Source organism: Hakea prostrata, chromosome 11, assembly GCF_041222555.1.
Source record: "Hakea prostrata isolate BN-2017 chromosome 11, UWA_Hpros_2, whole genome shotgun sequence".
In the NCBI taxonomy this organism is placed as follows: Eukaryota; Viridiplantae; Streptophyta; class Magnoliopsida; order Proteales; family Proteaceae; genus Hakea; species Hakea prostrata.
The window spans coordinates 23688536-23697514 of NC_142610.1; the positions used below are offsets into that span (position 1 = coordinate 23688536).

Consider the following 8979-nt stretch of genomic DNA (forward strand, 5'->3'; position numbering starts at 1 on the left):
CTTCTGGAGTGTCTCAACTTGATTTGCTAATGCTCCATGATTCGGGTGCTCGGGGTTTTTCTTCCCTTGATCGGTATTTATCTCCACCTGGTCGGGAATTACCGATTTTTCAGGTTGAGGAATTCCCTTCGAAGCATCATCCTCCACCTCCTTCTGATTTGCAGCCTTCACTTTCGATCGCACCATGACTTTTTGATGCAATTCCCACAGACGGCGCCAATTGTTGATACGGAATCTCGCTCGTCCTTCCCTGTCAAGAACCTGCAAGATACGAGCTCGACCTTGGAGGGTCGAGGTACGTCTCCGACGAACAAGTCAGTACCAATAATCTGATCTCAACTACTCAATAGAGAATTCAAGTAATTGATCACAAGAAGTATCATTACCTGCCCTCTAGTGTTTACCAGAGGTCTTTATATAGTGTATGGTGATAGAGTTATATTCGAAATAACCTGCTATGAGTTGTTGTAGGAGAGTAACTCTTTTAGAAGAGTCCTTTTACCTAACTAACTCTCTTTTCCAGTTGTTTGGTGGTAGGAGTCTACCTACACCAGGCCATCTCATATTGCTATAAAGATGGACTTTTTAGTGTGGTCGGTCCTACCATGAACCGCCCGGCCGGATCCGTTGTGGGTTGTAATCCCGGTCGGACCGTGCAACCGTCGGTTCAGACCGGGGATATAGAATGACCATTTTAGTCATTAACACAAACCATGTAAGTATATCTCTATCCTACATGTAATTCATGGCTTTTACTTCAATGAACTAAACACATAAATCCCCTTTCAGTTCATTATGATTAACAAATCAGTTGATTAGTGGCCAATTAATCAAAAGCATGAAGAATAGAAGTAAAAACTCAATGAAAGGAAATAATATTCAAAATTATATTGATGAATTCAAGAGTGGGAATTCAAAGATAGGCTACTTCTAATCCCTAGAAAAACTAAATTAGTTCATATTCGAAATTAAAACATTACAGAGGAGTTCAAGAACATTGAAAGAAAATCAAGAAAAACTTATTCCTAAGCTTCAGATCTCCAAAGCCATCCAACGTCTTCTGGTTCGATCTCTCCGTTCCTCCAAAGCTCCAAGAAGGTTCTTTCTGGTGTTCCAAAGCTCCCAAAAACGACCTCCTCTCTTTCTGGAGTTTGTTCTCCTTTTATAGATTAATTAAATTCAGAGTTTGAATCAAACTCAGAGTTCTTATCTCGAGTTAACCAAGGAGTGTTTTGATGTATGAATCGGACTAACTTAGAGATCTCCAATGCATAATCCCACTGTTGGATTTGAAGATCAAGAAGTCGTGAAACTGTCCTCCAAAAATGGGTTCGATCAGACACCAGATGACCATCAGATGAAGATCTTGATCAAAACTGGATATAGACACTCAAAAACGGGATTTTTCTATCTTCCTTATTTGAATTCGATTCTTCTTCCCCTTTTCCCTTATTCGATCAAATCCAAAATAAGAAATAAAACATAGAAGCATGCAAGGACTCATTCATAAATCTTGAATACTACTCTTGCAATACTACCTAGATTTAATTGATAATTTCCTACACGTAAAAATAATAAATCTTGATTAGAATTTGTTAGGAAATAAATAAAATCACCAAAATTATAGAAATTAAAGGAAATGGTGCAACATATTTATTTTCATATCATATTAGGGTAAATTGATATAAAACAATTGTAAACAAATAGAAATATAGTAAATTAATTGTATAAAATAATATATATGAAATCAACTTATCAAATTACATAGAAATAGAACAAATTCATTATAGATATTGAACAAACCCTAAATTTAGGGTTTAGGGTTTAGTGTTCCAGCGGTGTTGTAGGGTGCCGGCGGTGTTGTAGGTGTGCCGGCGGTGTTGGGGCTGCCGGCGGTGTTGTGGGGCTGCCGGTATGAGGTGGCGTAGGGTATGAGGTGGCTTAGGGTATGAGGTGGCGTTAGGGTATGAGGTGGCGTTAGGGTATGAGGTGGCTTAGGGTATGATGTGGCGTTAGGGTATGAGGTGGTTTAGGGTATGAGGTGGCGTAGGGTATGAGGTGGCGTTAGGGTATGAGGTGGCTTAGGGTATGATGTGGCGTAGGGTATGAGGTGGCGTATAGTATCATAGTTTCATATGTAGTATGTGATTGACTTACTATAAATACAATTATATGGTTTCAATATGAGATCATGGAGAAGTGTATTGTAATAATTTATTAAGAAGATTATGGATACCATTCATCCATGAAAAATAAATAAAAGTTTTACTTGGTTAACAAAGCAAGCAAGAGATAGATCCTATCTAAATGCTGCCCATATCTTCAATTGCCCAAGTATTATCCAACACTGGTGCACTGGCAGTACAAGTTTTTCCAATGTAAAATATTGTACATAAGCAACACTATGTAATAAGATACAGATCTTCACCCTTGAAAGAGGAAATCTATTGTATTTAGCATTGGAGCCCATTCTAATTTTTGCGTGACACGATGAACAGTATATTTCCAATAGGAACCTCATCATCAGTGGTAGGGCAGCGATAGTTTCCATGTTCACCCGACTTGCAAAATGATATGGAGAGAGGAAGTTGGAGTTCCAGCCGAAACAGAGAAATTTTTGTCTTTATACATTGACCTTCATGAGAGGTAAGAGAACAGGTACTTAATAACCAAGTTTGATGGAGGTAAGAGAACAGCTACTTAACGAACTTTGATCCTTCATAAGATATGATGAGCCGAGATGTAACATTGAAAACAATAAGAGTGGAGATCACTGTGTCAATAAAGAAACCATTGAAGTACTTGTTTGTTCTGCTGAAAATTGCGAGCAGCTGTGAACATAATTAAGTTGAAAAGATCAATTGGACAGCAGCCAAGAGTTACATTTCTTGGAGCCTACATAATAAATATATAAAATAAAATAAAATAAAAATAAAGTCAACATTTTTCTATTTACAAAATTAAGGAATAAACAGTCCAAGGTGACAGATTCCACACAGAAAAACATAAAATTGATTCCCAGATAACTACCAGTAGATATTGCTATATCCAGCCACAGGTCACCCCTAGGGATCCCAGGACTCTCACAGTCTACTTTCAATCACAAATTTTATTCATCAATCAAAATTGAATTGCTTACAAGAGTCGATGGTATTTATAGAAAGGAAGTAGACTCCTACATGACTCTTCTAAGAAAACCAACTTGCTTGAATTACTTGACCACCAAGTAGTGAACTAAAAGAAACCCAACTAACTTCAATTACTTGCTAAACAAGGACTCAAAAACTAACTTGATCAAGTCAAACAAACTAACTCACTCCAACTCAAACTAAAACTCTCATATTTATGTTCTTCTATAGAATTCTTCAATATTACGTGCCTTCACCCATTATTGCAATATTTCTCGTTTTACTTGACAATTATGTCCCAAAACACTTAACAAAGTCCAGAACACACAATATTATACAAAGGATAGACGTATATACTATTAAAAAAAAAAATTAAAAAGGCAGTGAATCCAAAACCAGAAATTGTCTTTTTTTCTCCCTTCTCCCAGTTTGAAGATTGTAATAAAATTAATCAAACAATGCAACCCCTCCCATTTCTCTTTCCTCAAAAAGGAAATGGGGGGAAAATTCAACAGATCTTCACCGAGATTTTCAAATTTTTTTATTTTTTGACACCAATACAATATAAGTTTCGGGACTTCGAGCCATGCATTCATCACTTGTACATAGGCATTGCTCCTGTACTCATTTACTTCAGGGCAGATTAAACATGTGTGCTCACGCGATGAGTCAAACCCACAGCCCACAACAATTGCCTAGTAGACTTCAACCCACAATCATATAGAGGAGAGTCAACTCCAAAGCAAGGAAACCAGTGGGAGATTGACCTCAACCAGGATCAATATAAAAGGCTTTTATTACCTTTCTTCCATTTACAAATGTAAGGAAAAAAAATAGAAATGGACAAGAAGAAGAAAATGGGGATAAGAGGATGGGTTATCTATGCCCTTGGTCTCTCATCCACAGCAATCCCAACCGAGGAACAAGAATTTTAATCGAAAAACTGGGGCTACTAGGCCACAAGTTAAATTTGTTCCAAGTCTAATTTTGTCTTTGCAATGGAAAGGGCCAATTTATAGCTCGTCCACGGACTTTAGAAAAATAGAAACAAAAAAATAGGCAAGCAACTAAAACAGAGATTCCGATCAATGTCAAAATGGAAACTACTAAATTAGCAACCGATCAATATTAACAAGTACCAGATATTGTATAACAAGGAAATAAAATATAGTTTCTAAAATTGAAGATAGAAAAGATACTAAGGCAGCATTAGGATATACTCTTTCTCCACTCGAAGGACCCACTAGATTTTCTAGAAAGCACTCCCAAGTAAGGCATATGCGGGTCGTCACACTGATCGTGAGAGAGTGACATGAAAAGTGTTTTGGTCTTTCATTTCTTCATTCATGCTTCTATTTGTAGTAGGGCTGCCTCTTGTGATGCGGCATTCAACCAATGAAAACCAACCACATCATCGGACCAAGCTGAGTTTCACGGTAGTTGGATCCCACAAACTTGGTGGATTGATTTGGGGATTCTTCCTATGACATGGAATTGTGATCTACATCGGGGTCAACGTGATCAATAGTACAGCTTAGTGTATGGTCGTAGCTGGACATCATATTCGGTCAGTAACTCCCAATATCCTCACACAGGGAGGAAGCTTCTTTCCCGAATACTTTAACATCCTGGACCCAAGATAACTCCTGATTGAGTGCCCACAAGGAAGAGATTGACACGACCAACTCTAAGGAGCTGCCACCAAAAGGATAAATCTTGAACTGTACTTCCAAACTAAAATTTGAACTGAACTCAAAAAATAGACAGTTAACATATTATGCCTGCTTATAGAAATAGGGTTCCCTTAACAAGTTTAGCTCCAAAATATATTTAACTAATATTCAAGCAAGTCCATATTCTATAACGCAGGACACTTCATCCAGCTGCTTTCTCAAACATATATTTAAGCAGAAACAGCAAGGACTTGTCAATGTTGAACTGCAGAAATAGAGACAAACTTATAAGTTGTGCCTAAGGAGTGCATGATTGCCCAAGGCCCACCAGCAAATTTAAGGGCCAATGCCAGAAGTTGGAATGTACTTAGGCAACAAGGTGCCCACCCCACATGTTCAAGCCATCCCAGGGTTACATTTTGTTCCCCCTTCTCTAACAATATTTTGTATGCTACAATATAACATCATATCGTAAAAAAAATCAATACTAAGCCACATTTAAGTCATAAAATCTCACATAGAACTGCAAAACAGCAGAACCAAAGAAGCAAACCATTGGAAGTTAAAAACAGACAAAGCATACACTCGGGTTATATTTTCGAATCAGCGATGTAATTAAATTGATAAGTCAACTAAGGGCCATTGTGGCCAAGTTCTTAGGCAAATAAGAAACAATTTTAGGGTTTCGGACGTCAATAAGGACGGGTCTATACTTGGGCATGCGGCCTTCGCATGGGAATAGAGCTTTAGAGGTTTGATGTGCGGGTTGGGGAAGGGTTTGTATCCCATTTTCGGGGTATTCGAATGGTGGTGGGACATTAATTCCTAAACTTTACGACAAATTGAGGAAGACAGGACTTAGAAGTCAAAAGTTTGGGGGGAGGAACCTAGGGCCGAGATTTGGAACAAAAATGGTACTTTTTTTTTGGTGGGAGTAGGAGTTTTTTTTTATTCGTTCCATTAAAAAAATACTTGATAAAAAAAAATTCATAGAGAAGTTGCATGTTTGACGGAGGGTCGGGCATTTGTTTGGGTTATGGTTCAAGGGAAAGGAGCTATGATGTAATTGAAGGGGTTAGAAAATGGGGTCTATTTCTTGCGATTAGGGGATGAGTTGTTAATGGTAACAATGAGCGAGAATAGTTTCGTATTAGTCACCAAACCTTAGTTAGAAAACTCGAGATAGTACCAACCTAGCCCTCTTGGATATTACCATTTACCCATCAAGACAACTAGATGCAACTCAATGGTCAATACTTTCAATGGAGAAGAAGAACAGAAATGAAGGTTTGCAAATAGCAATTAAAATATCAATATTCAGTATCCTTCATTCCTCCCAATTGTACAGCATTTAAGAGGTGGCCTGCAAAATTAAAATAGGAATAGCTGGGTGGAGTAAAATAATAAACTAAATTCCTAAAGCCTAGGAACTAACTCCTAAAACTTAGCTAAATATCAACTTAGCTAGGAATGCTGTTTTTGTGTGTGATTGGTACCAGTTATCCAGGGTGTTAACAAGTTCCATCTAAAGCGATGCCTAAACCACCTTTTAAGTTTCACTGATTTCTGCTTTTAGAGTATGGATCACTCTTTTTTTTAATTCTTTAAATTCTTTTAAGTAGTTTGGATCTAGTATAACTTTCCCATGAAGTTTGCATAGAAGCAGCTAACAAAATACAAGAATCATGCATGCTATACTCTTCTCTTAAGCATCTTGACATTAGGTTTCAACTACAAGGTTGGGCAAATACAGAAACAAAATTGTTATGGGAAGGTGACTTTTGAATTGTTTTGGCTGAGCTTTGGGCATGGAAACCTTCCTTCACTCATCCTTATTCCAATTCTTTTAAATCACATGCTTCAATGAAATAAAATATAAAAATAATTTTAAGATTCGAAACCAAACCACCAAGAATGAAAACAAAAGAAAGAGAGACTTAAGTTGAAATAATGGTTGGAGGTGAAAGGAACGTATATCTAGCAATCCATCAGTTGCATTAAATTGCATTGCAAGGCATCCTACATCTAAATGCCTTTTCCATTAAGAAAATTTACTCCACCTTACTATGATCTCATAAGATGATTTCCCTACTCTGTTACAATAATAGAAAATTTACTCCACCTTACTATGATCTCATAAGATGATTTCCACCTTACTTTGTGACCTGAAACGAGTGGCCCTAAATACTTCGTAGCAGATGATAAAGCTGATGAGAGATGGTTTCCTCTGGTAAGCAGACGATAAAGCTGATGATGATGGTAATGAAGGTTATGATAGTGAGAATCTGTAATTATTGTACCAAAAAGTATGAGCTTCTATTGTACTCTAGTTTGATCTACTTGCCTTGTTACTAACTTGTTTGCAGTTCTACTTAATCTTATAGACTTTGGGAGCTCTGATAAGGCTCCAGATTTTTGGTACAATAATTACAGATAAGAAACATGTGGAGGCTCTATGAAATAGATAACTTAGAACAACATAGATTGGTACTACTGTCAATACCATAAGAGATGAAGCAATTAAAATAAAAATAAAAAAAGAAGAAAATACTGTTTGCATGTACAGACTAGAGTAAAATATAACTAAAGAACAACTTAACCTAATTATGACAAGGAAATGATCTACTTTATGTGATGATGCCATGAATACTACATTCATGTTTAAATGAAACATTCTGGCATCTACATTTAAGTAGCTGGGTTGTATAACTAATGATTGAAGCTCCAAGCTCTCATTAAAGAATTTGAAAGAACACGCATTTTTATAAAATCCAGGAAAAGTGGAGGAATGCCGCAATGAGCAGTAACAATTAAAATCAGGCAAATGGATTGAAAAGAGGAATTGAAAAACAGATCAGTTAAGTAAGATCAGATAAGAACATAATTTCTACAGGATTCAGCATATAATTTTTACTGCTGGGCAAAAGTAAAGTTCAAAGCACGAGTAGTCCAATGACAAGAAAATTCTAAATTCTCTGGATTATAAACAAACAGAATCGACAAACATACCATATTTTGATGCTTCAGGGGCAATTTTTTGAAGATAGACTAAAGGATCCCGAAACTCCTCTTTTGTTGTACGAGAATACGGGGCATTCTGGAATTTGATCAGTCCATTCCAGATTAGAAGTGTCAAACTTTTCCACCTTGCGCTTTAAAAATGCCTCCTTTTCTTTTGAAGTACCAGTAGATTGAAAATGGGCATCCGAACTTCCATAAAACTTCATTCCACACGATGCAGACATTCTTAAACCGTCTCCTCCAAAACTTCTGGTCCATCATATTATTTCTCTTGTTCGTCGTCTGAAGCCCTTCGCCTTGCCTTCCCCTTCAAAACCCACCTCTCTTTCTATCTCTCTCTCTCTCGTTCGTTCGTTCACAGAAGTCGAAGTCGAATGAAAATGACGAAAGCTGTAGATAAAAAGGAACACATGATAAGAAAACCGCAAGGGCAAATAAAATCAACAATTGAAAGGTGAAATATTTGTAGAGAACATAGAGAGTTGGCGAATCTGGAGGAGACTCAAATAGTCAAATACAAAAGAAAGAAAAACCAGAAAATCAGCTTAGTTCATTTTCCTTCTTCCTTAAGGTCCGATCATGAAAGACTAGAAAAAAGAATAAGGAAAAGGAAAGCAAACGATGACAGCGAAGAAATGAGTCTACATTTCACAAGACTGCTTCTTCAAAGGTTCTTAAATCAGGGAAGAAAAATGTTGTTCGCACCTGTGTTTTGGTGTTTTGAATGGGTTGGTTCGCTTGGTCCGGTGAATGGATTCGGTTCGTAAACAGAAAAGCGGTCGGGTAAATCACTTAAGTCACTTAAAGCACACGTGTAGACGAACGGCCACGATTTATTTGTAGTAAATCGGACGGTTCGCTGAACGACTGAAGCAAAATCGCCTTTAAAACCCTAAACTCATCTCAATTCTCACCTCGCGCCGCTTGGAAGAATGAGAGGACAAAGATGGAGAACAGAGAGTCTTCGTGCTGCACTTCCTCACTTTCTCGTTCTTTCTTCTTCGTCGACTTGTTGGTGCAGCTGTTCCCGGTGCGTGGTGCAGAGTGAAGAGACGAGAACAACAAGCTTCTCTACGTCTCTTTCTCTTCGTCGACTTGTTGGTGTTTCTGTTGTCTGCCGTGCGTGCGATTTTATGGTATGGGTTGTTTTTTCTTAC

At 37.5% G+C, this 8979-nt stretch overlaps 1 protein-coding gene across 1 annotated transcript in view; it reads left to right on the forward strand.

Moving 5' to 3' along the window:
• The first annotated feature begins 8749 nt into the window (after positions 1 to 8749).
• Positions 8750 to 8979, forward strand: part of LOC149001039 (uncharacterized) — a 1238-nt gene continuing 1008 nt past the window's right edge. Inside the window, exon 1 of the mRNA XM_089140453.1 lies at positions 8750 to 8979. This exon is cut by the window's right edge and continues 151 nt beyond it. The gene's annotated coding sequence lies outside the window, so the exon portion shown is untranslated.